Source organism: Brassica oleracea, chromosome C7 (assembly GCF_000695525.1).
Source record: "Brassica oleracea var. oleracea cultivar TO1000 chromosome C7, BOL, whole genome shotgun sequence".
NCBI lineage: Eukaryota > Viridiplantae > Streptophyta > Magnoliopsida > Brassicales > Brassicaceae > Brassica > Brassica oleracea.
The window spans coordinates 25,547,736-25,552,697 of NC_027754.1; positions in this window are offsets into that span (position 1 = coordinate 25,547,736).

The window sequence follows — 4,962 nt, forward strand, 5'->3', positions numbered from 1 at the left end:
TAATGTATCTAACATATCCAAGAAGACTTCTTAAGAAGTCCTTTACGCTACTTTTTGTAAAACGTATATTTTCAAGGGTGTTAATTAACTTCAAGATATGTTTTTTAACTTTCAAAAGAGTTAAATAACTTCAAGGATATCAATTCATGTGGTTAATGTGTCTTCTTAGATCATAAGATATACTTTTTAAACTTTCATGAATTTAAAATTTCAACTTTCACTTAAAATTTTAAGTTTTCCGCTTAAATTTTAATTTTTGGCCTAAATTTTCCGCTTAAATTTTCAGTTTTCTGGTGTCGTTCGAAGTCTTAAGATATATTTTGTAATTGATAATGTTAAAGGAAGATTTCCCATAAGTATTTTGTGATTGATAATGTTAAAATGTTTCCTCGTATGCTCTATCAATAACTTCAGTAATGTCAAGTACTTTTGACAAAATAATATTGTATACATGTACATATTTACCAAATTATTTTCATTATCATCTCTTCAAATTTACAAAAGAATCCACAACTAAAAGAGTACATACTACAAATCACAAAGCAGACCATAAAAACAGGACTATTACAAATGGAGCTAGAGATCATTCCTCGACATAGATAAGCTTGGACTCCATTTGACATTATCCATTTGTACAACTTTGGGCAAGAAATGATTTTGGAAGTCTTCCAGGAGGTCTTCCAAAATCTTCTGAAGTCTGACTAAGATCTGAAAAATCTGCATATCCAAAAACATTCAAATACCTTTCAAACATAGAAAAACTTTGAAAATAAATTATGTTGAACCTATAAATTTTTAGAATCTAATATGCAAAACACGTAAAAATACATATCCAAAATTTATAGATCTCCTTTTAAAGGAATGAAAAATCAAAACCATATAATGAAAACCTGCAAAAAAAATAAAAATTAATGAGAAAGACATGAGACAAAAATAAGAAATTGATATACAGTTTGGTGTTTTCAAGTTCAAAGAGATAAGAGAGAGGTTGGAGTTTTTAGAGTGAGAAAACATTACATTTTGCTGCAGCCATTTGAGAGGAAAGGGAGAGAATATGTAAATTTTCTTTATATAAGAAGATATAAATTCTAATTATATTTAAGTATTTTCGATTCAAAACACTTTAGGGAAGCCTTTTATGGAAGACTTCCCAATAATTCTTCCAAGAAGTCCTCCAAAGTCTAACTCCGATCTGAAAAACATACATAACTAAAAACATTCAAATAGCTTCCAAACATAGAAAAACTTAAAAAATATTTTTTATATGCTTAAATAATAATAAAACAGTCACATTAGGTTGAATCTAGAACTTTTCTATATCTAACATATAAACACACACAAAATACATATTCAGAATTTATAGATCTACCTTTAAAGGACTAGAAGATGAAAACTATGTAATGAAAAACCTACAAAAATAAGATAAATTAGTAAGAATGACATGAAACAGAAAAAAGGAGAAACTCATATAAATTTTGGTGTTTTCAAGTTCAAAGAGATTAGAGAGGTTAGAGAGTTTTAGAATGAGAAACGTTACATTTTCGTTGCAGCCATTTGAGAGAAACATAGAGAATATGTAAATGTTATTTATATAGTAAGACAAAAAAAAATTCAATTTGGTTAAATATTTTTAATTCAGAAGATTTTTAGGGAAGTCTTCTGGGAAGTCTTCCAAAGTCTGATTCAGATCTGAAAACGGCCCTTCCACTCGGCACCGTCGGATCAAATGACTTCAAAACAGAGAAAAACTTCAAAAATAATTTTTTATGCTTAAATAATAAATAAAACAGTCACATTTGGTTGAATCAATAACTTTTTAGAATCCAACATATGAAACACACAAAAATACAATTCCAAAATTTATAGATCTACCTTTAAATGAGTGGAAGATGATAACCATATAATGAAAAACTTGCAAAAACAAGATAAATTAGTGAGAAAGACATGAGACAAAAGAATGAGAAATTGATATAAAGTTTGGTGTTTTCAAGTTCAAAGAGATTAGAGAAAGGTTGGAGAGTTTTAGAGTAAGAAACATTACATTTTTGTTGAACCATTTGAGAGGAAGAGCGAGAATGTGTAAATTTACTCATATATTCAACATATATTCACTCATTTATGTTGAAAATAATTTAATTTTAGTAAATCTAAATTTACATCATTTATAAATGTTTATAATTTTATGATTTCAATTCCCCCCCCCCCCCATAAAAAATATTTTTTTATAAAATTTATAAATTACTTTTAAGATCTAATACATGAGAATACTTCCCGCGAAGTCGAGGAAGTACAAAACTACAAAAGACTTCACAGAGTTATATTAGTAAAAGTGCATACAGATTTTTTGTTTGCTCGTAAGAGACTGGTTGCAATTTCACTAGCCTTTTAAGTTATTATTATATTTGACTGAATTTGGGGTGTACTTTTGCATTTAAAATCATGTTTTATATCATATTTGGAAATTTCCCCAACAATATTTATATATCTTTTATGATACATACATAAAGCAAATTTGCTAGGTTATAGAACTTAATTTGAAAACAGTAAAATATATAGTTTCCAACTGATGCATTTTAAATTTGAAGTTTAAAATTAATAGGGTTGTCTGAAACTTTGTAGTCGAGTGGTAAAACGATAGATTTGGGACCCCAACACGTTTCAGGTTCGATTGATCTAAAGTGTGAAATTAAATTGCATTGTTTCAAACACCTACACAGATATATACTCATATTTATGGTCTATTTACATATCTAAAAAGAGAGTTTATCTTTGTACAACACTTCTTCTCAGAGACTAGTCTGAACGCTTCTAAAGATTCAGAATTTTCCTAGGTTAATAAAAAATAACATTAGAAATCTAGTAGAATATTTAATTCGTAAAAAGTAAGTCATGATAAATTTGGGTAAAAAAAGTTTAAAAAGAACTAAGAGCATCTAAATACACTTTATTTTTAACTTTACAACACTTCTTATTTAAAGTTTAAATGTTTTTTTCTCTAAAATCAAAACTTCAGCTTAATTTCAAAATTATGTCAATTTTATACTACGGTTCTTATATTTTTCATAGTTAATTTTATTCCATAATTTTTTTATAAATAACTATTTTATAAATAACTAGCACATATATCAAAATATTATAGCAATATTAATTAACAAAATGTTGCACTAAAATATAAAATTTTACATAAAAATACATAATTAAATATTAAATTACAAGGGAAATACCACATTACTCTACAAAAAATGAAAATTAAGAAACTAGAAGCAAAATATCTGAATATAGTAGGATGAATACTATTACATATGTCTTTAGAAATTGAAAGAACTGCATAACACAAGTGGAAAAAATGCGCTAAAGTGGTATATCTGAATTTGACATTGAAGTATAGTTTTTAAAAGAAAGTGCAACAAACATGAAAAAAGTTATAAGATGATTGATTTTCGAATGAAAAATCAAGCTAAAATGTTAGCTTTTAGTAAAAGAGGAAAATAAAATGCTTTTAAAATAATTAGTGTCTATCGATGATATTAATACTTGTATATATATTCGATCTAAACAAAAAAGACGTCAACAACAACAACAAGAACCATCTTCGGTTACATAAAATTTGTTTGAACAATATTTTGAGGATTGTAGAGGTTTCATATCAAATTTACATGACTATTAGTGTTGTTTTAGTTATTTAATTATGTTAAATTTTATTTAAATTTTTTTTTCTTTAATTTTATGGGTAAAAATTAAATTTATAAAAACAAATTTGAAATCTTTATAAGATATAATATTTTTATGATTAAACAATAAACGATAATAAATTTAAGAATCATAAATGTGATGTGTAATTGTAATGATCAAAATCCAAATAAAAATATGAAACTTCAAAATTGAATTTTTAAAGTTCATTTTTGAAAAGTAAAAAATTTCATATTTGAAATTATATAGTGTCTTTTAGAAACCCCTCATGATGAGGAGATCCGGCACGCTACCTTTGCGATCAGTCCGGAGAAAGCACCTGGCCTGGATGAGAGGACAAGTTGTTTTATCAGCGATTTTGGAGCACAATCGGGCCTGGTGTATTTGGTATGGTTCAGAATCTTTTCAAGTTGGTAGAGCTTGATGATCGACTAAATCAGACGAACATCTGTCTTCTTCCAAAGACAGACATACCAACATCAATGACAGAGTTCAGGTCGATCAGCTTGTGTAGTGTAGGGTACAAGATGATCTCCAAAATACTCTCCTCAAGATTAAAATGTCTCCTTCCAGAACTGATTTCCCAGAATCAATCAGCCATTGTGGCTAAAAGGCTGATAACAGATAATATCCTAGTTCGCAAGAAATGTTTCATGCACTCAGAACAAACTCGAGCTGCAAACGAAGTTTGTAGTGGTTAAACATACATGAGTAAAGCTTATGCTAGAGTGTAATGGAGTTTCGTGAAAGCCTTACTTCTAAAATTTGGTTTTTACCGGCAATGGTTAGGATCGATCATGAAATGTATATCATCGGTGTTATACCAAGTTTTGATAAATGGAGAAGTAAAGGGACATATCAAACCAATGAGGGGATTAAGGCAAGGCAATCTACTGTCGCCATTTTTATTTATTCTTTGTATGGAAGTTTTAATTTCTCTCAACAAGCACGCATAATCCGCTAAAGCAATCACCAGCATAAAAATACTGAGAGAGAGCTCATCAAACTTCCATCTCTTATTCGCATACGACATTATGTTCTTATGTAAAGCGGAAGAACCTCAATGCAAGGAACTGATGGAATAATCGACGTCTACGAGAAAGCTCAGAACAACAACTGAATAAATATAAATCTTTAGTTCTACCCAGTTCTAAGGTCGTAACGTCCATTAAAAACAATATGAAAACATCACTTGGAATCACAAGAGAAGGGAAGGTTAACAACCGGTTGGGTAACTTACTATCTTGTGGAGGGAAAGAAGTGGCACAAGCA